Genomic DNA, 27,512 nt, shown 5'->3' on the forward strand with positions numbered 1-27,512 from the left:
GTTGTGCCATGAGCTGTACAGAAATATACAAAATGAGTAAAACAGGGTCATTGCCCTCAATTCACTTATTCAGTCCATAGATCTCTGTGTGTGACACCGGGTCCAGTCATGCACCGCTTAGAGGTGGAGTTCTGAGAAATGCGTTGTTAGGTGATTTTGTCGTATGAACATCAAAGAGTGAATTACACAAACCGAGATGGTACAGCCTACACACACCCAGGCTGTTTATATACCACCCCCTTGTACGTGGTCCGTTATTGACCAAATGTTATGATGAGCAAACATAGAACTTTCCCTAATGGACTATGCTGTCTAGAGGGGACTAGGGGCATTCATCAGAAAATCACACCAATGAAACTGAGAAAAATGCTCTCAAGGAAAGGAACATAGTTCCCTGAGAACTTACAACAAAGCAACTTGACCTAGAATGGGGCCTCAGGGGAAGCTTCTTTGACCAAGTGATATTTGACCTGAGATCTGAAGGAGGAGTCGGCTTGCACTGTGTGGGGAGCAGTGGGGGTAGGGAAGGTGGCAGGGATACATTCCTGCTCTTGTGGGAAGAAGCAGTGATGCCCTGTGATAGAAATCCCGATACCTTGGGGAAATTGAAAGGCTGGTGTAACTGGAAGGTGGGGGGCTGGGTGTGGATGGATTGGCAGAGAGGGCGCAAGACAAGGAGCCAAGAATGAGTCATAAAGTGCTGCCGGAGCATTTAAAATCCCTGAGAGACTAGGTACAGTATGAATTCAGAATAGAGCAGTTTGGTGGTTCTCACCAGCCCTTTCCAACTCAGTATAAATGAACAATTTTAAAAGGTCTACAGGAAAACAAAACATGACTTTTGAGGCTCTGCCATGTGTCTAGATACAGCTGGTTAGAAAATGGAAGTGTGTCCCAGTACAGGAGTGGCTTTTGTTGCTTGCTGGCCTTTGGGGCTGATTTCATGTCTGACATGGAGTAGAGCCACTTGGTTATGAAGCAGATTTTCAAGCCTCAGCTTCCCTCAGGATGGTCTCATGGAGAAACAGTGTTTACTGGGCTTATAGCAGAGCTACACTTGCACTAGAGACCACCTCCGATCTGTGTGGATCATGCCACCATTCAGGGTGGCAAAGATATGCTTCCTCTCAGCTCTTGCTCTCAGTGCATATGCTATGTTAGTAGTTTTAGATATTTCTGTCTCCTGTAGAATAACTTGATTTTTATTTAAAAGGTATCAGCAGAATGAATGATGTTTAAATAGCGAAGGTGGGTGTCAATTTGGTTGTCTGTGCCAGCAAGGCAGAACCCTTGGGATCTACTCCCTGCCCCACCCCACCCCCCACACCTTGTTTAGAGACTGGGCAAACCACTTAATCTAAGTCTCTGCCTGTTGGTAAGAAGGTACCTAATAATTACAAGGTCCAATACCATTTATAAAACTATTTGAGAGTTCATTGAAACTTGCCTGGAAGGCGAAAGGTGTAATAGTAAAGATACTAAAAGTAATCATTTAAATTTTGAGCTTGTGACTTTCAATTTGAGTTGACACCCCGTGAGCGTTAATACTTTGAATTCATATTCTATAGGAATATATTTAAAACAATTTTCAATAGTGTGTCTTATTTAATAGGAAAAAATTATCTTGGCTGCTGCTGCTAGGGAGTCCATGGTATGAATGTAGTTTAGTTGTGATAAATTTTAGCAGGTTGGTAGATGTTTACCAGATTGGGGGTGGGGAAGAAACTAATTTGAAATTAACAATTGGCAATTCTATTTAGATGCACATAACAATGGAATTAAGGAGGGGTCTGGAATCCATAGCCTGTGGATGTAAAGCCTCATGGCAAGAAATGTACATTTATTTTGCTTCCTTATTAGATGGATAATGAAGCTCAGTTTAAGTCCGCCTTGTCTAGAAGATGGATCTTTCATTTCTTGTGGAAAACGGTTGGAGAGAAGACTCTTACTTAGAAAATTCTTAAATTGTAAGGAAAATTGGGGTCAGAAATGTTGCCTGACACCAAACAATACTCCTTTCTCCTGTGCATCTTTGAAACACATGTTCAGGATGTCTGTGATGGTTGGTTATTACATTTGCATTTGTTAGACGTCAGAGGTGGTTGGTATTAATATTCCTGGCAGAAGCAGAGGCAGCTTTAGGATGTGTGAACTGCTGATCACTCACGGAGATGCGCTGCCTCTTTAATATCTTGCTTGCAGATGCATTTTCTAGCTGACCACGCTATTAAGAGCTGCCATCAATCACACGGCCCCTCAGTTCCGGCTGTCGGCAGGGGAGGGAGGGTGGGGAGACGAGAGGCTGGCCCAGCTAGCTAGGAAGGAGATAAAATTGCAGCGGCTTTGTGTGCGCGCGCGCCCGCGCCCGCGGTGGTGGCGGCCAGGAACGGGCCCGGCTCCAGCCCAGGTTTTGCCGGCCGCCGCCGCCGCGGGGAGGCTGCTCTTTCTCTCCTGGCGTCTGGGTCTCAGGCATGTGGCAGTGTTGAGCCGGGAGCCGGAGTGCGGCTGCATCCCCCAGCCGCGGGCGGGGCCCCGCGCGGCCACCGCCTCCTGGAGCCACCGAGCCTCCTCTGCGGGGACCTGCACCCTCACGCTGCATCTGCCAGGGCCTCCTTTTGTTTAGCAAGTGCATTTCACGCCCCGAGCCCCCGCCTGCCCCGCCCCTGCCCGCGGGCCTGAGTTTGCGGGGGCCCTGCTGGAGGAGGACGCGTCCCGCAAGCTCAGTTCCAGCCGCTGACCCGCCGCAGGCAAGTGGCCGGCGCCTAGTGCTGTGAGGGGGATGCGGGTCGTGGGCCAGGAAGTTGATCACGCGTGGGCGCAGGGGCTCTCGGAGGTGGGTGTGTGGGAGTGTCGTAGCTGACTCGAGAAAGATGAGCAACTCTGGGGTAATTACGAATGGTGGTAGCTTTCCAGGAACCAGGAATCGGTATTTGTTAGGTCCCATTGCATTTCTGTTGGGCTTACCAGTTATTTTAATTGCCCAAACTCTAGAAATCCCAGTTAAATAAACCAATTAAACATCTTTAGGGCAGACAAAACACTATTTTTAAAGAACGTATTGTCTTCTCAGAAAAGAAAGCCTTACTGAAGATGAGCAATGCATAATCCAGGAGTCACATTGATCAGAAACTTCATTGGTTACTGCGGAGTAAATTTAAGTTTAAAAATAAAATGAATTTGATGGACTTGATTATAAAGCAGTTTTGGGTTACTTACGTGACAAATATAATTTGTTTTTTGGACCTAAATGCTGTTATTTCACCGGAGTGGCTAAAATGCAAAAGTAGTTTTGAAGAAGATTGCTTGAAGTTTAAATTGTTAAATTTTTTTGGTTTGAGGTGGTGGTTTCCCCGCCCCTTCCCCTTGTTTACTCAAATATTGTGCTCGCATAGAAGCTATGGGGAGGCCGCTCTGCCACTCTGAGAAAGAAAGTAGTGTAATAGGTTACTTTGTTTTACTCTCCTTTTCCTGGCGCACATGTGCCACTGTTGTCCTTGGGGTATTGTTTGGCTGGAGGCTTTCTCTCAGCCACATGGAAATTTTAAAAAACGGTATGTGAAGGAACACAGGGGTCAACAGAGAGATTAATTTTTCCCTTTGAAATTGTGTCTGTGTGCTTTAAGATTGAGACACTGAGTAAAAGTTGAGAACAGAGTTAGCTAAGTCCTTATAATTCTGTGCCAAAATTACTATATTGAGTCTCTCTCTTCCCCGCCTCACCCTTCTCTTCTCCCTCCCTTCCTCCCTCTCTTCCTCCCTTCCTCCCTCTTTCCTTTTCTCCCTCCCTCCCTTTTTTGCTAGGAGCTCCAAATTTAAAGTAGACATGATTAGAAACCTTACAGATGGCAACAATATCCCATGTAAGCCCGTTGATCTGTGGTCAATTATTTCCAGATGCACAACCATCTCTACATTTTTATGTGTGTATTAGATTTGGGCTCTACGAGGCAATTGCCTTTCTGAATATTTACTTTGCCTATTAAAATAACACAAGGCAGACATTTTAGAGGCTTAACAGCATCTTCACAATAGTGTGGGAGCAGCAGTTAGAAGCTTGTATTTGTTTTTTTCCAACTCTGTAATTTAGTAGTGTTTAACTGTTTTATAAAGATCTCTGGGACCAGTGAAAGGTGGTTTTCAGTCCCCAGCACTTGAGTGCTCATTGTACTCTGGCAGGCCCTGGCGCTTGGCAGGCTGTGCTTGCAATGTTATTTGATCTGGTTGCATGATAGAATTGACTAAGATTACACTTTTTCCCTCCCCGTGGCTGTTGAAAGTGATGCACCAACGAGTACTGTGCAGTAACGTATTCAAAGACTTAACGTACATTCATTCACTCTAAGAAGGTTTCCAGAAAAAAGGGCCCTTTAGATTTTTGTCTTGTGGTTTTTCGTTTATGAATTGAGGCGAGAGCTGACGTAATGTAGCTGTACCACTTCCTTTGTGTGTGTGTGTGTGTGTGTGTGTGTGTGTGTGTGTGTGTGTAGGGGGGGTGTTTCATAGTCTGTGTTCCTATAGGCTATGTTCCAGGCTGCAAGGTTGTGATTACTTCTGAAATGCTTGAATGTGTATATATTTTCAAATGTGGGTACCTTCAGCTTTGTGCCAATTTATTGTTTACATTGTAGGTCTGAAGGGGTGTGGGGGGGAAGAGTGTGATGAACCCCACCAACTTGTCGGTAAGTTTCAGTGAATTGCCTGTGTGTTATGCAGACTAGCCTTTCATTTTAATTAGTGCCACTGGGTACAGCTGTTAGGTCAGAATGCGTTGGCTGCTCCTGCAGGGTAGTTGTATCTTACAGTGGAGGTTTTATGGGCTTGTCTGGCTGTGCTTCTTAATCCCTCTCCCACCGCCACTGTGCTTGCTTTTAAGCAAATGGTAGAACAAAACAAGCTTTTGTTTACTCGTGTGATAGTTTGCTTGTAAGATTTATTTTTGGTTTGAAGAAATTGGTAAACCATGTAATTTATTAGTAGGTATTCCATTTACTATGCTTTTCCAAGGTCAAAGGGTTTTGCTTGCTATTGTGTAGTCAGAGTAGCCAGTGGAACCATCCATTTTATGATGACATAGGAAGCCACTGTTTTTTTTTTAAACTGGTTCTTTGTTTGCTATTCTAGGATTAGTTTGTAAAACTCAAACAGAAATAAATGTTAGCTCAATGGAGATAACATGGCTAAGATGTTTCCCTCTGCCTCTTACCTCTTGTTACACTGTACCAAAGGGACTGAGAGGGCATTTTCTAACAGCTTTTGGCCTTGGGCTGGATGATTAATAGAAGGGTTTAGAAATGTCTCTCTTCAGGGACATGTGTGGTCACCTTTAAATTTTAAAATGTGTTTTTGGCTCCAAGTTACTGGGAAGAATTTTAAGATTGAGTAGCTTTAAGCTTTTGAATATAGGCCTATGACAAAGTCAGGGTTTACAGACTGTAAAATAGATTGTGATGTGAATGACACATTTTTCTCAGTGGTCTGATCTCCCTGTCAGCCTTTGTCTTAAGGAGATACGGCCACAGGCTTCTAAGATTGTCCACTACATTTTTTAAAAAAGCAGCAAAAGTCAAAACCAAATTGACTGAAAACTGTTTATACATAGAGTGAATGTGAGGCCTTTTTCTGAGGCCCAGTGTACTGGCAGAACATGGGGATGTTGGGGGGCCTGCTGGGGTGGGGGGTGAGGGAGGTGGTTTAGGTTGAGATACCTTTTAACTCATTGGAGAAATGAGTCCTCCTTAAAATAACCTGGAATGAGGAAAGAGAGTGCAACATTTTCTAGAAAATGTGAGAATTTCAATGTATCTTATCTAGAAAATATTTTCTCTGATTAAAAAGGAAGAGCGACATTTAAATTGGCAGCGGAGACTGCTGAATCTAGGGAAAAAAGAGGGAAGTAAGTATCCTAGATCTAACCAGGTTATTTCAGAAGTTCACTTGTAAGTATTTTTTCTTTTTGGGACCATATTTTTTTATTCCAAATAGTAATGGTGATTAGGGTGGAAGACTTGCCTTCCAAAATATCCTTGATATAGTTGACATATATTTGTAATGAAAGACAATAATGTTGGCATTTAATTAGGAGGGAAAATCAGTATAATCGTGTTCAATTTTTAGTGCGATCACATGGCACTCTGCTGGTGTAAGTAACAAATTTATTCAGTATAGTTTGGTGTTACATCGCTGGACTGCCCAAGTTCTATTCCTTGTTCTACTTCTTACCGTGAGATCTAGGATAAGTTATTTATCCTCTTTGTGGCGGTGGTGAAAATGAGAAATCTACCTCAGAGGGTGTGCAAAACTCTTAGGGAAGTACCTGGCACGTAATAGCAGCTAATACTTAATACAGTGAGCACCAGTTATGCTCTAGGTACGGTTTTAGTTGCTGCAGACACCAAAAAACAGTCCCTCTCCTCATAGCACTTACATTCCAGTGGAGGAAGACAGAAACCAAAGGAACATGTGATTTCTGAAACTTGCAAAGGTAACTTCTGGGCATGCCAGTGATTTTATTTTATTTTTTAGGAAGTTTAATATGGGAAGTATACATCACTCTTGGAGCCATTACTTTCTTCTTGCTTGATAAAAATGTGTTTCTCGCACTGCTAGGTGATTTATTAGCCATTGTGAACAGTTTTTGGCTCACAGGTGGAATAGAGGAGGAAGAGACTTTTTCTGGGAAAGAAAAACAAAAGGAAAAATGGAACAGAAAAGAAGTTAAAGGTAGTGATTTGTCATTTTAAGCACCCAACAGTAGATGGGGAATGTTGAATCATGGCCCATCGTTAAAAGGAAATATCATGTAGCCTTTAAAAAATCATGATATAAAAAATATCCTCATGTATAGCTCAATGGAAAAAACTATAGATGCCGAGTGTTTAGTAGGATTCTGATTATGTGCACACCCACCTCTACTCACATAGGTGAAGGAAAAAGATCAGAAAGAAATATACCAAATGTTAATAGTGCTAATCTCTGGATAATGGGATTATGGATGATTTCGTTTCCTTACTATTGCTGTCTTTGCGCGAATTATTTAATCCTTGCAGGTCTAAATGTCCCTGAAGTACAAACGAGGAAACAGGTTTGGAGAGGTCAAGGGATTTGACCAAGGCCACAAGTGAGTGCTCAGGCCAGGATTCCAAGCCGCCTCCTGACCCCTGTTCTTAACCTGACTACCTCTCATCCCACAAGAGGTGGGTGACTTTTGTAAAAGGGCCTCCCCGGCCTTAGTGTCCGCAGCTATGGCCCACGCGGCTTTGTGATTTGTTTTTGCTAAGCAGAGGGTACGCGCGCTGAAAGTGAAATAGTAGGAGCTGATGCTGAGGTAATGGTTGTACGTGTAGTTATTGGACAAGAAAAGCCAATGTTCTGGCCAGAGGAGGACGTGGAAGAATGACTTGAGAGAGAGATCTGAAAAGTAGAGCAATATAAAGGGATAAAGGTAGGAGAGGCTTCAAAGTGGGACAGTACAATCACGAGGTTTTAGGCTCGAGAATGAGGTCCGAGCAAACACTGCTGAAAAAGACCGTTTATTTCATCAGGAGTCAGTGGAAGTCCTGAGGATTTGGTGAAAGCAGAGCAGCCCAGGAGGTGCGGGCTGGCCAGTGATGTGTAGAAGCAGTTCGCAGCTGGTAAGAAAATGTTGAGCAACTTGGCAGTGAGAGAAAGAATGATAGAAAGGAGCTAGGAGAGGCTGTGGCTTCACAGAATTACCTGGTTGATGCATTAAGAGCTTAATGGCAGTGGCGTCCTGTAGTGGGATTTTTATGGTGATTAATATGACCGATGTGTGCAGGGTTTGGGGATAAAAATGAGGTAATGGAAGTGGGTCACTTTAGAAAGTAGAAAAGAGGATTAATCAGAAGTTACTTGTGAGGAAGTTTTTAAGAATATGGTAGGGAGGTATGGGAGAGCCTGTATAACATGAGAATGTTTATGCTAGTAAGATTTGAAATAATCACTCGGTTCTACAGATGAGCAATTAGATGTTTCTCATGTCTTGTTGTCCACGAAGTGAAGGAGCTTTTGTAGTTGTGGTTTTAAAAAAGGGTCACTTTATAGGTGACTATTGAGCTTCAAAGGAACAAAACAGAGTGAATATACTGTGCATTTGACAAATTGCTCAAGTCAAAGGCCTGCAGGAGCTGTGTGCTGCTGTGTGCACAGCTGTATTTACCACGAACTCACCAGGTTATCTACTAATAATTTAAAAGAGCTGGATAGAAACTGGTGTATTCAAGTCTGCTGGTTGTGAACCTCAGCGGCAGTAGTGACCTCACTTATGTGTCTTTAGTGAAAGACCAGTTGAAATGACTTCTGTTTGCCCTGCTTTCAGGATTTCTTATTTGGACCAGTTTATGCTTTGCACAAACAACCAGAGTGCTTACATACGGAAGCAGATAACCAGGTTTCTTTCTTTTCTTTCTTTTTTTTTTTTAAAATGTGGTCTCAAGAGTGAGATTGGAGAAAGAATGGCTTTTGATTATGTTTAAAAAATGTTTTTGTTGGGTTACTAACATTTTATCTTTTTAAACACATTTAAAGTGTTAAATATATGGAGGTGATGCCTTACACGTGTACAATGTATAGTGAGCTTTCTGTAGTTTTTGATATTACCAACAAACAAAAATAAGACAAAACTCTGTAACACTCAGTCAGATCTGCTTCCCAAAATAAATGATTTTTTTCTCTTAAAAGATTTGATAAACGTTTTGGAAGACCTCAAATGACTGAATTGTAATTTTTGTGTGGGGTAGTACACATACTGCTGTTTATTTGCTTAGTAAAACAAACAGTTTGCATGAATTAAATGTAAAAGATAGGAAAATAGTTTGAAATATTATCTAGGAATTTTAAATATGTGAGGGAGCGGTAAGAAAGACATGCACATTTATTTATTACTTGACTAAAATTATATAGAAAAACATCTAGATTGAACCTTTTGAACAATTATTTTCTCCTTTTGGTTTTAGGTATTTAATTCTTACTGTTGTCTTTTGTGTGTGGGTATTTTAATTAGGAAAATTAGAAGCATTTTTACCTATGTTTATATTCTTTGACCACCTACCTAGGCAATCTCTTCTTTCATGGGCTGTGCTCTTTCCACAGAGCATATAATTCTCACATTGACTAGGTAAGGGGAATATTCAGTAATGGAGTATTCAGTTTTTTTAAGCATGTTAGATGTTGATGGAAGGAAGTGTAGCAATTAGTATTCTCTTAAGTGTGCTGGGGGCAGGAGCAGTTTGAGTTTTGATCTTTAGAAAGGAAGAGCAAAACATGCTGAAAGAATGGAATATTTAAAGCAGTCTGGCGTTTTGTGGAAAGTTTTCTTTCGTTTTGCCAACAGGCTTGTGTTGATTGTGTAAACAGTTACTGTATAAGTAATATTTTATGGTATGTGATACATTAAAACATTAAAAAATTTTAAATCACTATTTAATGGGTTAATTAAGTGAACAGACTTTATTCTTTAAAGTAGTTTTAGTTTTATAGAAAACCTGAGTGGCAAGTACGGAGTTCCTATACGCCCCCTCCCACCCAGCTTCCCCTGTTAGTAACAGCTTACATTGCTGTGGTTCATGGTTACAGTTGAACCCATATTGGTACCTTCTTATTAACTAAAGTCTGTAGTGTACGTTAGGTTTCCGTCTCTGTGTTGTACGTCCTATATAGGTTTTGACAAATGTGAACAACACAAATCTACCATTACAGAATAGTTTCACCGCTCTTAATGTATACCCTGTGCTCCACCTATCCCTCCCTCCCTCCCTCGCTCCCTCCTCCAAGCCCTTGCAACCAATGATCTAATCAATACTGTCTCCATAATTTTGCCTTTTCCAGATGTCATATATTTGTAATCATAGAGTATGCAATCTTTTTAGACTGATTCTTCCACTTAGTAATGTAATAAACATGTAAGGGTCTTCCAGGTGGCTTGTGCCCTGATAGCGTCTTTGTATCGCTGATAACGTTCCGTTGTTTGAATGCACTCCAGTCTATCCCTTCACCTGATGAAGCACCTCTTCATTTTTCTGAGTTTTGGCAGTTATGAATAAAGCTGCTGTAAACATTTGCAAGTGCAGGTTTTGTGTGGAGATAAGATTTCACCTACTCTAGATAAATATCAAGGCTCATGATTTCTGATTGTGTGGTAAGAGTGTTTAGTTTCGTAAGGAACTACCACATGTCTTCCAAACTTGCTGCACCATTTTGCATCCCCAACAGCAATGAATGAGAATGCCTTTTGCTCCACATCCTTGCTAGTATTTGGTGTTGTCATTGTTTTGGATTTTAGCCCCTTTTATTTATTAAAAAGATTTAAATAACTGCTCATTTCTGGTGTCAGCTATGTTGCAGTTTTGATTTTGTCTTCTATTTGCCATAGAGAGGAAGAAATGAAGACCATAAATATTATATAGCACATATGCCTCATTTTCCATCCTTAGGGGACAGGCATGAAGGTATAAATTTAGGAATAATACAATTGGATTACACTTTTTTTTAAGGGCATTATTCTGGTATAATGATGCTAGGTTATGGTTCATGTAAAATGTAGTAGTATTAATTTTTTAGTGGTTCCATGTAAGTGTTATTTCCCCTCAGTTACTCAGTGTTTCTCATTTTGTAATACATTTCATTTTATGAAAGGAAAGGAATACTTTGAATTTTTTTTAAATAAACTCATTCTGCTGGAGGTCTTTATTTGCTAGATATTTATGGATGTAAAGATTTGTATTAATTTCTTTATTGTGAAAAGCCATTTAATGAATGGTCAGGGCACTCAGCTATGAGGAAGATGGGTCCTGTCCTTGGAGGTTATAATGTATCTAATAATACTTGGCAGCAGTGAATATCCATGGGCAGAATTCATGGGCAGATAGTGTACACAGATGAGGTACTGCCCACGTATTTTTTTTTTTTTAAATCAGTGTTTGTTTTTTTTAAAATTGGGGAACATTGGGGGACAGTGTGTTTCTCCAGGGCCCATCAGCTCCAAGTCGTTGTCCTTCAGTCTAGTTGTGGAGGGCGCAGCTCAGCTCCAAGTCCAGTGGCTGTTTTCAATCTTTAGTTGCAGGGGGCGCAGCCCACCATCCCATGTGGGAATTGAACCGGCAACCTTGTTGAGAGCTCGCGCTCTAACCAACTGAGCCATCGGCCACCCCCACCTATACTTATTTAGAGCATTTCTGATTTTGCATTTATACAGTCACTTATTGCAGTTTTACATCAACCCAGCTGTGCTCTGTACCTACGCGAAGCCTGGGCTGAGATGATTTGGATATGCTCTGCTGGTAGTTACACAGCTCATTAATTCCTCTGTCAGGGGTGCTTAACTTTATTTTTATCAGAGACTCCATCGAGTATTGGTGTAGCTATGGTTTCCCCCCAGAATAGCGTTTGTGCACATTTTGCTGCATATCCACAACACACAATTGCAGGTAGTTTATGGAACCCCTGAAGTCTATCCACGGACGTCGCGTTAAGGTCTTGTGTTGTAGTGAGCCCTCAATCTCTGTTTAAATTACTAGGAAACCTTTGTAGTTCTTAATTTTGGCAGATTTGTTTTACTTGCATAGTGCAGTGAGAGGCCACTGCCGTGTGTTGAGCCTTGTGGAGCTTCCTGTGTGTGTGTCGTGAATGGTTTTTCCAGGGGGGTCCTGGGGCTGCTGTTCAGCCTGTCTCGATGAGGACCCGGAGGAGAAACTGTTCTCAGCTCTTCCTCCCACAGAGAACGACCTTCTGAGCATGTGCTTTGTTTTTAACTAATGCATTTAGAATCCTGTGGCTGATTAAGTTTCATTTGAGCTATTTGCTTATAAAATTTTGGCCACATCTTAAGAAAGGTAGAAAATGAACCTGAACATCTCGTTTCTGGTTTCCTCTTTTCAATACCCTCTTTCCCTCTGCAACTTTCCTTTGTCTCAGTGACAAGAGAAGCCAGGTAGTGTAGGTACAGGCTCTGTATGACCTGTGAGATTCGCCACGTGACCTGAGAAAACCTGTTTCACCTTTGTGTGCTTAGGATCTACCTCTATAAATCATTCCCCTTTGTGTGACTACTGTGAGGGTAAACTGGAAAGCTCTTACTGCTCGCAGCACCTGGTACAGGTAAGTGCTGGATAAATCCTAGCTCTTCTTATCATCCCAGTTCCCTCATCTAGTTTAAATTTTAATTCATATTATATGAATCTTAGTAAACTGCCTTAAGTAAGCCCTTTTAAAAGTAAGCCGTCCTTTAAATGTTCCGCACCCCATTCATTTTTTTATACAAAGGTTTAATTTCTGCCCGAAGATAGTCATTAAAGAAATGTAGGGGAGTGCTGTGGACTGAACTGTGTTCCCCAAAGTCTTTTCTGTTGAAGCCCTAACCCACAGCGTTTTGGTATTTGGAGGTGAGGCCTTTGGGAGGTAATTAGGTGTAGATGAGGTCCTGAGGGTGGGGCCGGCCTCCTGATGAGAAGAGGGTGATTCAAAGAGGAGAGAGAGACCAGACACCCTGTCTGCCATTGAGGACAGAAAGAGAAGCTGAGAACTGAATTTGCTGGAACCTTGAGTTTAGACTTCCCAGGGCCCAGAACTGTGGGAAATAAGTTCCTGCTTTTTAAGCCACCCAGTCTGTGGTACTGTGCTATATATGTAGCAGCCTAATACAGTCAGTCAGTTTCATACACGCAGAGTAGAAGGTGATCAACTGCTTATCATAGAGACTGAGCTTTTTGAGAGTGAAATGAGGATTATGCTTCTGTTTGCAGAAGGCTTTACACCTACTGAACAGCCTTCCCTGACCTCTGGTTTGGTTCCCACTGCTACCTTACAGAGGAGGCAGGGCAGATGCTGGCTTCCAGGTCACAGAATGAGAGAGCCAAGTCTAGAGGAGTTAGTTGAATTGCCTACCCTCACAGTTCCATTTTGGAAGTGGCTAAGCCTGTTGTAGCTGTTTTCTGTCTTCTTTATCCATTGTTCCTCCCATGAAACATTCTTAATGTTGCCAGTTCAGTCTTCTAATCCTTTGACTTATTTTTAGTCTTTGTAGGGATAGTGCTTTCAAAGTGGAGACATCTCCCACATTTTACATTTTGACTGAACTGAAACTTCAGTGGCAAAATTGTTGAATTTATCTCCTGTCTCAGGGAGAAAAATAGAATTTATGAATCATTTGGCCTGCTGGTAAATTTTGAAGTATAAAATTTCTGTGAAGTATGATAACTCTAAAAAATGTGACATTACCTGAATTAGTACTTATAACATTTTATCTTTTTATTTTGGTCCAGGTATAGGTTTGTCATTCAGTCTTGCTAATGAGAGTCTAGAATGTAGTAGTTTATTAGGAGCTATACACAGTCAAAAGATTGTCGTTCATTTTAGTCAAGGTGATTTGAGTATGTCTTTATCAAAGGGAAGAACAGGAGTAGTAGAATCTATAAACTTTAAATAATTAAAAAGGAAAAAAAATCCAGCCCCAAACCTCAACCCGAACTCGGCCCTTCATTCTGAAAGAATTCTGAATCTCTACAAAGTTAATTTTTATGAACCCTCAGAACATACTGTATTTGCTCTATTTCCCATTATATTTCAACAAACTGAAAAAAATCAAATTTTTACTTCCTGATGATAAAAATGATTGAGATTAAAAGCTTAGAATAGAATAAAAAAGTTTATTGATATAATTCCCATAATAGACAATTCACCCACATAAAAGTTTATAAATCAGTGGTTTTTAGTATATTCAAAGAGTTGTGCAACCGTCACCACAATATAATTAAGAATAAATTTTTATATGGCAGTTTCTGGTGATGAATTGAATGCTCCTAGATAATCTTTATGTACCTATATGAGTAAGACTATAACTTAACCATATGCTTTATCATTACAGTATATAATTAGCTTAAGGCATTCAAACCCAGCTTCTGTTTACAGTGATTTGACAGAAGGGAGTTAACTTCAGCCCAAGGTCACTACCGTGTTTCCCCGAAAATACGACCTGGCCAGACCATCAGCTCTAATGTGTCTTTTGGAGCAAAAATTAATATAAGACCTGGTCTTATTTTACTATACTGTAAGACTGGGTTTTATATAATATAATATAATATAATATAATATAATATAATATAATATAATATAATATAGTAGAGTATAGTATGATATAGTATAATAACAATAAAATATAATACCGGGTCTTATATTAATTTTTGCCCCAAAAGACGCATTAGAGCTGATTGTCTGGCTAGGTCTTATTTTCGGGGAAACGGTAAATCCTTCAGTGATGATGGCTTCCTTCCAGGGATGATGAGGCCGCTATGCACATTGTTGACAATGGGATGTCTCTCCCAGCATATCGTCTGGAGAAACTGCACCTTCCAGGGCATTGTTTTTTCCCGTGCTGTACTCACAATGTGGTAGACATTTGCCGTGTTCAGCAGTTTGTGTTAAGGAATTTTTCATTTGTTAGTACAAAGGCAGCCAGCCGTTATATCTCAGATTGGGGGACTTTCTTCTTGATTCTCCGTTGGTTCATAAAACTCAAGGAGGCCCTTACGGCTGGGGGGCAGTCATTCTTTATTTTCCTCGTGCACTCACCTGCGCAGTGTCGAGATGACTGTTTCATCCTTGCTCCTCTTACACTTCGTCCTGCCTTATGCTGGGCTCCCTGCGGCAGTGAGGAAGGTCAGAGCTGGGAGAAGAGACCTTGCGCAGACTCCCACCACCACCTTCAGCTCCCTTGCAGCACAGGACCCTCCCCCCCCCACACACACACACACTCTTCCTGGGTGTGGAGACGGAGCAGTCCACGACCAGCCCAGCCCCTGCCCCTCAGGCGCTCATTTTCTGTCTCTCAGATGGTGTCGCAGACTCGACGGGATCATTCTCCACAGCGCACACGTGCTGCTTGGCTGCTACTGTAAAACAAGTACAGCAACAACAAAAAATCCCCCTTTTTTGACCCGACTTCCTTTTTTGGCTTATTTATCTGCTCCCCTTTGCAGCAAAACATTGCAACAAGAGTTTTCTGTACTTAAGGTCTCCAATCAGCCTCTCCTTTCCTGAGTCCATCCCCATTATTCCAGGCGAAGTGCCCTTAGGAAGACAGTGAAGTCCCCTGCACTGCCTCTTCCCTCTGTCTGAAACACATTTCCCCGGAGACCTACCTGTGTGGCCTCACTTTCGAGCTTCAGTGAGGCCTCCCCTGACCCTTGGGGTCTGCTCCCGGCCCCCCACCCCACCTCCTGCTCTGTTTTCGTCTGGAATTGTCTCCTCATGTGCTGTAGACGTACTTATTTTCATTGCGTGTTGTCTTGTTCCGCCCACTAGAATGGGAAGTCCTGAAGAGCAGGGACTTTGCACTGTGTAGTCACTGGTCACCTCCAGCAGGTAGGATAGGAACCGGCACGTAATAGGTGTCTGTCTGATAAATATTCGTTGGATCTCTACACTGTGCCTTCAACTCGTGGCTTTAAAAATTATTTCAATGAATATAATTAAAAATTTTATCTCTAGTCCTGACCTACTCAGCTGCTTCACTTGGATATTAGTAAACATCTAAAACTTACGTTCAAATGGAACTTCTTATGTTTTCCCCAAACCACACACACAGTTGTGGGGTTTTATTTGTTAACTTCTCCAACTAGTAGGATTTTACTTGTCACTTCTTTTCTTTGGTGTATGTATGAATTGTAGCACCTGGAATGCCAGAGGTGGATTGGAATAATCTTAGGTTATTAAGCTTCACCTGGCACCATTAAAACAGTTAACATTTTTTAAACATTGAGAAAAAATTAGAAACAGTACTGTACCAATGAGAAGAAATTAATGCCCATTATTTAATTCACTTTAACAACACTTTTATTGTGGATTCCATAGAACCATTAGTTAATGTAGTTTGATACTTGGAAATCATGGTTTTAGCTTTCAAATAAGGAACTAAGAATATTTGTTATCGAAACTTTGATTTAAAAATATTTTAAATGCCGTGTACTTAGAAAATATAAAATACTTTTCAGAAAGCACGTCTAAGTGTAGTGGGTAAACTGTTGAATCAGCAAATGTGTACTTAAAAGTTCTTCTCTGGGAGGACCTGCTCGGCCCTCCCAAAATCCAAACTTGAAATGCACGGCTTTATTGAGACATAGAGTTAATGGCATCTTTTCTATAAATGCAGGTCAAGTCATATAACATCATATATGTTGCGGTATCTTTCTTCAAATTGGATTTAAGTTGGCAAGTATTTTTACTACTTACCAGTAAATTATTAGATTTTTTTGCCCATGAAACTCTTTCAAGGAATCTTTTCCTGGTAGATAAATGTTCGTTGATAATTTACAGGACGTTGCCTGGACCCTATAGATTGACCTGTTAGGTGGAAAAATAACTAGTGACTTATTTTACACACACACAATTATTTAATTTAGTATTACATTTCACTGGGTGATGGAGATCAAAGGAATTTGCAACAATGTTTTCTCTTTTTTGGAACCAGTAAACCAGCAGAACAATCCTGTTTAGCCTAATTGAGTGCAGTGTTGTAAAGGGAATCAGATTGTAATCAGAACATGCCGAGACAACCCAGTTGATCTGTGAAAAAGTTGGTTGGCATTTGGTAGGTGAGGAAAGAAGGAGGAATTTGCCTGAAGTTTTTACTTTTTAAATACTAATAATTGTTTCCTTTATGCATCCAGTGCATTACTGTAGGATCTGTTTTTAATAGTCATTTACAAAAAGTTTAGCATGTGGTAGGTCTGTGATGAGCTATAGAGATCTAGGCCTTGGTGTACAAGTCTGCTTTCCTTTGCGTAGCAGTGAACTACTCTGACTTAATCCTCAGCATAAGCTCTTGAGGTAGGAGGTAATTCGCATTTAACAGAAGAGAATATAGCTGAGAGGTCAAGTTACCTTACTGCCCCTCGATGTCTAGTTTGATTTCCATGTCTGATTTGATCCCCACTACATCACAGCTTCCAGACTTGTTGAAATAGACGTGAAAGACAGCAAAAGTGGACTTCTGGGAGAGATTTCTATAGACCAAATGTGCTCGAGTGTGTAGAGGTAGAGAGAGGGGGAGAGGAATGCAGTTGGGTTGGGTAGATGACTTTAGAGAAGGATCCTCAGAAGCTTGGTTTTGGTTGGGGCGTATTAGAGAATTGTTTTGAGAGGCAAGATAATTTCACTGGACTTTTCCAGTCTTTTAAAATGAAAAAATTTAATCTGCTCTCAGGTTTTTAGTTTCTCAGGAAATCCTCAACTTGGTTCTACCAGGGGTTGAATTTTAAAATAAAGGGGCCAGGGAGAGTGTTTTTCAGTATCTGCTTTAAAAAAAATAGCTTAATTCTAACATTTAATATTAAAATACAAGGAAGTAAAATCTTTGTCTAGTGATAGTGTTAGGATTAATTTTACTTGTTGAAATTAATGTTCCCTTGATAAATAAACCATTTCCAAGTTCTTGGTGGGTGAATTTAACTGAGTACAGATTACAAATTATTACATCAATTCATATGAATTGTGCCAAATCTTGAAGACAGAAAAATAAACTAGCTTGTTTTTCTATAGTTAGTAGATGACCTGGTTTGATCATAATAGGTTTTTCTTTCACCTCTTTCATCTTTAATGCCTTTTCTTCTAAGATTAAAATCAAATCTTATATATTGAAATGGAGTATTCAGGTACTTTTATAATTAACTTCAGTTTCCTTTAACTTCTGTAACACATTTGGAAAAATAAAATTGATGGGAAATTTTTCCTGGTTTTCAGAGCAATAGAAACAGTAGATAAAAATTTACTCAGAAATTGATAAGCTACATTTGTAGTTCTCTGATTTATTACTTGGGGTCGGATGAGGATTAGTACAAAAAAAGGACTTTAATTGAAACTGATTGAATTAATCTGTGAATGATACATTGGAACTCAGGAGGTTAGCTCTAAATATCTGGGCTGTTAAAGGGGTTTCTAATCCAACTTTGGTATTTAGCTTCTGTAAGTGGCCGACTTGTCTTGTTCAGTCCTGTTGTAGGAGGCAAGATGGTGGTGCTGTGTGGACCTTGTCATGATGGGGAGGTGGGCCTAGAAGGCGTAAGGTCGTCGCTGAGCCGGCTCGTCTTCTGGAGGAGCCGTGTTCCAACGATTATTTAACCAAGTACTTTTGAACTTGGTTATTGCTTAATTCATCTTCGTTTGTTTTTTTAAATCTCTAGTTGAAATACATTGTTTTTCTGGTTTTCTTTTTTTGCAATAAGTCTGACCTTTAGTGCTAATGTAACAATTTGACAAATGATTTCATAAACCTGTGTGTTTCCATCCTGAGTTACCAGCATTAAATCAATCACATGAAAGGAGGGAATGGCTTTTTGTTTATGCCCAAGACATTTTTTTAAGTAAGAAATGATTCCTTGTTTAATGACACTGGCTTGATGATACTGACTTTTCTAGCAAACTTGTCTCTCATTAAAGAGGATGAAGTGTTAATATGCCTAATGCATTGTTTGGTAGATTGAGCCATTGAAAATGTATTTGGTCACTGGTATGTGCTTTAAACTAAGGCTTTTGGCCCTCTTTGAACCATGAAAAATTTAAGTCATCCTTCAGCATGACTATAAATGGAAATTTTATTTAGTATCTGTCTTTTATTACTAAGGTCCTATAAGGCCAACTGTAAAAAAAACACACCTAGTGTTTAAAACCTTACTGTTTACTAACAGTTGTTGCCCCAATAAACTTTCAAGAAAAACAAACAAAACACCAAAACCTTATTGTTAACCTAGCTTTGAAGGAGGGCCTATAGAATAAACTTGTTTGTTTTATAATTAAGATTAGGTTTTATAATTAAGATTAGGTTTAATAGCCCCATGGAGTTGTAGTTGAGATTTTTTTTTTTAAACTAAGTCAGTTAGTAGGTAGATAAATTTTGTTTTCTGCCATAAATGAATATTTTGTTTAATACTTTTATTGGTATTCTGTCAAACGCAGTGCCAGTGACTCTGGGGGATGATTTTTCTTGAGGCAATCTATAGCAAAGCACACAGTTTGTAGAGTTTCTGTGTGTCACTGAAGAGCTTTGTGGAAAGTGTTCCCCCATCCCCTTTTCCCCTTTTTTTTCTCTTTAGCACAGGCCAGCAATTTGATTTCTCAAGTACTTAAGTAAATTTAAGTGGTACCCTTTGGTGCCACTCTTAAGCAGAGAATTTGGGGAAAAGTGAAGAGCAAGGAGGGAGGAATGGTATAAAAAGGGGAAAACAAAACCAAAAGGAGGGATTGCAGCAGAGGGAATGGGTGTGGCATTTAATTGTGGAATGCTGGAAAATGGAAATATGCCTGCGGTGGGGGTACATTGCTTGGTTTCTGTGCCCCCGTCGTCTCCTGCTTGAACATCCCAGCTTTGGTGTTTTTAATCCTACAGGCATTTGGCACCAAAATATCGATAATTTGTAACATTTGTTACATTTGGTTTACAAAATTACTCAATTGAATTTTGGTGAATCATTCTAATAGAGTTTTAGAGTCCCATTCTTTTGTTTTGTTTTGTTTTGAAGGTGAAGAAAGGCACAGAGTCGGTAAATAATAGAACCTAATTTCTGATTGGCGTCTTCAGGCCTCACCAGTGCACATTCTGCCATATCATAGCATTGCGTAGTTTTATTTCCCACTTTTAAATCTGTTGTTCTCCTGAGACTCAGATTCTCAACTGCTCTTTGGATTGCACTCAGGCATGTGAAAGAATCATGTGTCATTTCTAATAAACGCTTGGTTCAAAAAACCTGATTGAGGCTAATGTACTCGTGAAATTTATGTCATTACTTGCCTCTATAATTTTTATTCTAGGTAATATTACTAGAGCCAGCATTTTTCTTAAATAATCATTACAACACATTCCCGGATATAGAAACATTAGTGAGTTAGTATACTGTTATCTTTGTTTTGTAGGTAATATTAATTTTCATTATCTGTACATGGGAAGGCATATTGTTAATACATAGTGAACATTTTGACCTGAAAGTAACCAGGAAGTGTACTCGTGACCATGAACTTTCTCATAATGATTGTGATCAACAAGACATGATCACTATCATTTTGAGAAAGTTCATGGTCATACTCAATTGGACAGATTATTGAAATCAGTACAACAACAAAAATGCACATAGGAAAGTTTCACTTAATCAAAACCCCCAAGAAACCACATAAAATTTTCACAGTGCCCCAGAACAGAAACTAGCTGTACAGTTTAAAAAGCAAGTTGAAGGGCTGTGGTTTTGAGAGCAAGATTTATGTTGAAATGTGAAGAATTTATTGTGTCATATTCCTTAACTGTTATAAAGGAAGTGAGATGTACTTTACTTGCAATTATGAGTCATGCAGTTATGAAGACGATAGATCCTGACTTTGTTGTAGACAGTTTAGACTATAAGGGGAGGAACAAGTCCCCGTTTCACATGTGAATAAACATTTAATCTCATGGTGTGGTGTGGAGCTGCAGTACCAGGGACAGCCAGGGGGAGAGGAAGGCAGAAACTTTGTCCCTATTGTTCCAAAATAGGCTAGGATTCAGAGTAAATGAGACTTGTGATCTAAATAAGCCCCAAGTTTCATTAGGGCTTTGCATGATTATGCTGAAATGAGAGTAGAGGATACAGAAACATTTTTGGTGTGGAGTTTACTATATTTAAGTGCTTACCTCTCAAACCTGGAACCAAGTTGAGTCACTGTATTTGCCCACACTTCTCAATATGAATATTAGGATATAAAATAATGTTTCTTCCCCCATTGCTGTCCTGCTTGCTTAATGCTATTCTGAACATTCCAACCACAGACTGCATTTTATTTTTCCTGGGGTCTGTAAAAATCTGTGATGTTTATGAGTATCCATTTGAGGTAATTTCTGGCTGTACTGGTCTATCGTAGAGCTAAATTACATTTTATTTTCTTGATTGAAAGGCCTGTGATGCAGAACTTAAAGTGTTACCCAATCTCAAATTTGTTTAATAGCACTTTTTAATTTGTAGCTGAATTTAGGCATTAATGGCTTTAGGTTTCATCTCACATTTCATATTTACAGGGGAAGTAGAATAATATATAGAGAATGATTAAGCTAAGCAAATATTTGTACTTTGCCACAGTGTTAGATGTTCTAAAGTCAAATATTTGCTGTAGAAATTAAAGCTTAGCTCAACTAAAGAACCAGCTATCTTAACTTTTAAGATGGGTAAGATGTGGCTTCCTAAACTTCATTTTCACAGCACCTGACAAAAATGTTAAAAAGACTCCCAGGTTACTATAAATAATTTAATATATGAACAGTGATCTATTAGATCCTTATAATTTACTCCTTTTATATAAAATTCATATCTGTTGTGGAGGTGCTCACATCATTGTAAAGAGCTACTTGATGGGAGTGTAGCTTATTTATTGTTGGTTATACATCTCTTCTCAGTGAGCCCTCCCTCCCCCCACTTGTTTTTCTTTCTGGGTGGTTTTTGTTGACTTTTTTGAAGAGACAAGTGGTTTTCAAAGCCTAGGAAATTTGCCTCCCCTCCCCATTTGTAGCATATTTATCTCTCAGTGCTTAAAATTGTGTAATGAGTTTTCAAATTTCCATTTTCTCTTTTACATGCTTTTCTATTTCTTTTTCTCTGGCCCTCCACTCACGTGGTTGAGCTGTTGGAAGTTTCGACCTGTATTTATCATTTGTAGAAGACACATGGTAATGTTTTCTTGACATGTATTCCTGGAAAATTGACCCATATTGGTGGGGAGCAATATTCTCCTGTTGTCTATTTACTTCTATCCTTTTTTTGGGTTATAGTGTTTGCAATCCCTAATCTGAGCTGGATGTGAACAATGAAAGGGTGCGCTCTCGTGTCTAAATTGGTAAATTTTTAACAGCCCAGTGGGAAACTGAGGTGGTATAATTCTTTCTTTTCCTTTTATCTTAGCTGAGTGCGTTCTGTTCTCCCAAGGACCCATTTAAGCATAGATGTTACATTACACAGTCTCTCTTTCCTTTTTACCTTGAAGCCTGCAGTTCTGATTCTTATGCCTCAAGTTCTAAGATTTTTTTCTGACTCTCCCTCCATCCTCCTTCCTCCCCTCTTTCCCCTTATCCATGTGACTTAGGCCCTGGTGCTTGAATTGTTTCTTCCTGTCGTCCAACGTCTTTTGGAAACATTTTCAATGAAATCCTCTGCATTCAAGGCAGAATTCGCTGGGAAGAATTTGCTTTCTAGACAACCACCCTACTTTTGCTAACTTTCTCAGATTTAGAAGCTCTTTCAATGGAAAGGAATAGTTGCTCACATTTTGGCCTCCTCTCCTGACAGATGGCTGGCCTTTCCCCTCAGAGACCATTGGTACCTGGGCCTTGGAGGATAAAGAAAAGGGAAGTGCTCCAGAGAAATGCAACTCATGCGCACTCATAGGGCTTTTCCCCCCTTCTTTTGTTCTTGTAATGAAGGAATAACTAAAAAACTAGAATGATCATCACTGAACAAGTTTATCTGGCCTTCCCCACTTTCCCTCAAGTCTCTGTGAAAAGGGTGTTGATGTCACATGACGGCCACTCTTCCGGCACATTCACTCCCTTACCACACACCCTCGTTACACCAGCCCCTCTCCATACATCACTCAGCAAACAGGTCTCCCTGGTGATTGTTTTACAGCCAGTATCATGCGTTGCATTATGGAAAGATGTTTATGGTTCAGACTTGAGCGAGGAATTCGATTAACATAGCCCTGCCCAAAGTCATGCGTTCTCTCCGCCCCCCTTTTATCTCCCTCCTGTGTCTAAACAGCCTGTGAGAATCAACGCATGTGGCAGATAAAGCTTGCAGAGTACTCTGCCATTATTGAGAAGTAAGTGATTGAAAACATATGCTCCTAAAAGCTCTAGTTCTGTAGAAAAACAGAACTCTGCCTGTCATCTTGTAACTTACCATCTTTGCAGAAGTTGGGGTTTTATTTTTACAATGAAGAAAAAAGTGCAGCCTCCCACATGCTCACACAGCAATCGCATAGGATTGGAAAAGTCCTTTGAGAGCGGATAGACTTAGGATTTTATCCAGACTGTCATTACATGCAGCCTATCTGCCAGAGACGCTAGGTTCTGATTTTAGAGTGATGGAATAATATGCGGAGTGAATCAGAGACCCGTGTGGTGGGGGAATTTACAAAGGAGGAGCGCTGACGGTGTCAGATCATGGAACATGTGCTTCTGAAACTTGGCAGATGGGACTGTGCTGGACAGAAGGCATTGTTCTTTCTCCTCAGGTCAAGTTGTGTAAATTGCTGAAAGAATGGAAGAATAAAGTCTTCCGATAGCTCTGGGACCCTCTCAATCTATCGCTGAGGAATTGTCGTTGTTGTCTCTGAGTCAGGACAAGCCTCTGGGTTCACATGTATGCTTATCCTTTTCCTGGAGCTAATCGAGTTGATTAAAAGGGAGTGGCGTACTGATGAAACGGGATTCTTAATATTTTCATTTACATGCATTCGATCTGCGTCTAGATCTAGATTATTACTGTCTAATGGAACTTCCTGTGATTTGGAAATGTTCGTTATCTGCGCTGTCCAGTATGGTAGGTACTGGCCACGTGGGACTGGTGAGCACTTGAAACGTGGCCAGTGTGGCTAAGAAAAGGAATTTTTTATTTTACTTAATTTTAATTAATTTAAATAGTCACATGTGGCGAACGGCTGCCATATTGGGCAGCACAGCCCTAGTGAAAGCGCCTGTGAGTCACATGGCTCTACAGTGTGTAAATTCGGCGTGCGTTCTCTCATGTACAGGCGTGTGCAATTTTGTGGACATGAACTATTACTTATGTTCTTTTAGAGAACGTTGGAAAGAGAAGGGGATTATAAAGGCACTATTAGTGTGCAACGTGGAGAGTTACAGTTTCATTTTAAAACAAAAAGCCCAAAGGTAGCCTGTTTTAATGTACTTAAGAAAAACCTAAGGAGAACCTTATTCTGCCTTAAGAGTCTGTACTTTTTGATTATAAGAGGAGAGCCTGTTAGGGAACAATGAAGTCTAATTAATAAATGGGTTTTGTTCATCAAATATTGGATTGTTTTCAGAGGTAAACATGGCACAATGCCTACTCTGGTGAATGGAAGCAGAAATTAGGAGACCGTACTTACATTGCCAGAATAGGGCTGGCCTAGGGAAACGTTCCCAGAGGGCTGTGAGAGCCCTTCGGAGGGGCTTGAGGAATCTGAGCAAGCTTCTCCGAGAACTGACAGCTCTTCCTATGCAGCAGTGTAAACTAAGCATTTCTCGGATCAGCTAGGTGTGTTCTGACAGCGCCTTTCGCAGAATGTTTTATGTCTCTGTGCTGTGCAGGTCTGTAGAATATGCTCTGCTGTCACCGTGTTAACTGACGCTTCTTGATCATCTTGCATCTGCTCGGTGTTGTGCAGACGGTACTTCACCAGGGTTCTCTTACTTCTCACAACTCCATGGCGCTGTGAAAGTGGCCTCATTTTAGAGCTGAAGAAACCAAAGTTTAGACAGAGAAAGTGACTTGCCCCCAGTTATAAAGCTAGCAGGGAGCAGGGTGTATTTCTGTACTTATAGAGCCGGAGGAGATATTATGTATGAAAATTATGAGTTATAAATACTAAGGTATTTTACATTAGTAATGAATGCTAAAATGTTAAGCCGTGAAATACAGACTGATTGCAAGAAGAATTAATTGAAGAGGGCAAGCCTGGCATGGTTTGAGGTATCGAGGATTACTTCTCCGTGTAGGCAGGGGTTTGGAATGGACTTGAATGATACACAGTTATTCAGCTAATGTACAGACTGTGAGCAAAAGGTGGAAGAGAGTGAGTCCAAGTGTAGGGGGTGCATATGGAAGCCTTTTATGGGAACGCTGTGGGAACAAGGCGTTACGGTGAGGACTAGAGGACTGCTTGTAGTCTTTCCTTGAAAGAGCTTTTTAAAAAATTAGGGTACACTTGACACAAAACATTATGTTACTTGTAGCACAGCATAATGATACTGTACTACGTTTTATTTTGTAAAATGATCACAATAAGCCTAGTTAACATCCATCACCACACAGTTGCATTTTTTTCCCCAATGAGAACTTAGAATACCTATTCTCTTAGCAACTTTCAAATACGTAGTACAGTATTATTAACTATAGTCACCGTGCCATTACATTGCATCCCATGCCTTCTTTCTTTTATAATTGGAAGCTTGTCCCCTTTGACCCACTTCATGCATTCCTTGAAAATTCTTGACGGAGGCTATTCAAAATTGAGACAAAAGGTAGGTGTCATTTGTGTTTATAAAGACTAAGAATTAAGCTCTCAGATGAATGAGGGCATTTGGAATGGAGAAAAAGATTGACACTATTTTCCCAAATGTTTTCCTCTGAATTCGTGGGGTTCTAGATAGTGACTAGTAACACCCACTTGCTTGCGGTTGTCTCCAGCCTGTCACGTGGTGCTCCTCACTTGGGTTTGTTGGTCTCTGCTCCCCACAGGGCGGTTCTGCCCCCTTCCCGGCCTTGGAGCCTGGGTTGTGGCTAAGGCACACCGAGGCCAGACGCACCCCCATTGCCTTGGCACCCTCAGGTGGGTTAGGCTTCAGGAGCCTCTCGCCTTCTGTTTGCTAACATTTTCATTAACGTCTCACTGAGGGAGTTGATTCCTCTCCCTTTGTTGCTGACTGACAGAGTCCCTCCCTTCCTTGTAAGAATCTACCTGACTTGTTTTATGTAGTCTTTCAACTTGCCATCTAAGACTTTTGTGAAGTGACTCATTCTTGATAGTGTTTGGTATTTTGAGTGGATGTTTCTAACATGTGAGGAGAACGGCCAGTTGAATAGTTTGGATACTTTTCTAAAGTGATCAGTGGTCGGGGTGTGTGCTGATGTGGCAGGGATTTGGGGAGTCGGAGCCCCACCAAGAGCTCCTAAGATCAGTGAGGTGCAGGGAAGTTGTCCGTGACCCACATGCTGTTGTTCTAAGCAGACTGGGACTTGCATTGATCGTTTCTAGCTTTGTCTCGTGAAGACGAGTTACACTGGGCAGTGTGCTCTGCGTCTTTGATCCTGTTGAGAATCAGCGAATGGTTTCTTACCCACTGGCTTCTTAGACCCTTTAATATGACAACAGATAGTGTAAACTTTGAGCGTATTTATAAGCAATGTGTCCCATACTTATTTTACATAAAATTTTATTGTTGTGATTGTTTTTTGGGCTGCCTGTCATAGGGCCTAACAGTTTTCTTTTTTTTAAAAGGAATTTGGATCGGGACATGCTCATGGTGTTTCTGTTCAGCCCTGTATGCTGCATATCATTCTTTTTCCTGGGTCATCTCATTTAGAATCCGTAGATACTGAAAGCCAAAGATGGATTTTATGTTGACACCTCCCAAGTCACGTCCTTGCTTTGGTCTGTATTTGCACTGTATTTCCAGACCCCAGTCTGGATGGCTGTGTAATAGCTGAAACGCAACACTTTCCCAAATTAAAAATCTCTTCTCTATTCACTTAACCTTCATGCCACCGCCTCCCCATTTGTAGAAACTAGAGGTAGAAGCCCTGACATCATCTTCAGTTCTCTGTCTTTGAGTCCCACCTGGTAGATTACCAAGCCTAAAGTCTATTCGAAAGGTTAATGTCATCACCTACAAATTGTACCCACCTGTTTTGGATCCCGGTGGCGAGTAGAATTAGTTGTGGATGTGGTAATGGGACTCTCAGGATGCTTAAAAATCTCTGTTATTGGGGACCTTGTGAAGAGCTGCCTTTTACTATTACTGCCTTTCATACAGAATTCTAAAATTCTGTAACATTCTAAAAATTTCTTCTTACCTGTTCGTATCATATCATTTGTTTAAAAAATATCAAAAGTGACAGACCTATAGGGAAGAAGCAACACATCTAGTCGGTTAAAAGAACCCAAAACTGGAAATTTCAGTTGCTGAAAATGGCACACACGCCTCTAGGTATTTAGTCATATTGTTAGTCAGTTTGCAAGTTGCAAGATACGGCAGGGCGGAGAGTAAAGAAAGGAATCTGTGCATTCCCCCAGGTCCCATGGATTAGAGCAAATTAACTTTCATCAGAAGTGGCAGTTTTCCACTGAAAACATTTGACAAGAAATTCCTCCGTTTTCTGAAGTGTGAAAGAGAATTTCTTTTGAGAACGCTGTTGTAGCCTCATGCTCCATTTCCATTTCAGCCGTCCAGGTTGCATTTGTCACTTGCTTTTGAGATTTATGTTCTCTTGGTTGAATATTGCCTTGCTTGCATTTTCCAGGCGTTCTTAAAGGTCACTAGAGACTAGAGTTCTTCCATGTACGTTTACATGAGGCAGTAAACTGAGCTGCTGGTATTTTGGTGGTCGTGCAGTATGGAGTGAGCATTTTGCTTGTCAGTGTAATTTTTCCTTGACAACAAAATAGAGAAAATTTGTCAAGGGAACTTGACTTTGAATGGTTAGGATTCAGACCTTATTTAATCTGGCAATCACGCTACCATCTTTTTATCTTCCACTGTAGAAGACGAAAGCTTA

General features: G+C 40.5%; 1 protein-coding gene across 5 annotated transcripts in view; it reads left to right on the plus strand.

Moving 5' to 3' along the window:
- The window catches only part of RERE (arginine-glutamic acid dipeptide repeats), a 389,301-nt gene that overhangs the window by 103,032 nt on the left and 258,757 nt on the right, over nt 1–27,512 (plus strand). The window contains exon 1 of one of the 5 annotated variants that reach the window (XM_074334102.1): nt 2,470–2,747. The exons of the other annotated variants lie outside the window; for them this stretch is intronic. The gene's annotated coding sequence lies outside the window, so the exon portion shown is untranslated. Of the gene's footprint in view, nt 1–2,469; nt 2,748–27,512 lie in introns of those variants that run through there. 5 annotated transcript variants of the gene reach the window in all.

The sequence above is a fragment of the Rhinolophus sinicus genome, linkage group LG06 (genome assembly GCF_036562045.2).
Source record: "Rhinolophus sinicus isolate RSC01 linkage group LG06, ASM3656204v1, whole genome shotgun sequence".
NCBI lineage: Eukaryota > Metazoa > Chordata > Mammalia > Chiroptera > Rhinolophidae > Rhinolophus > Rhinolophus sinicus.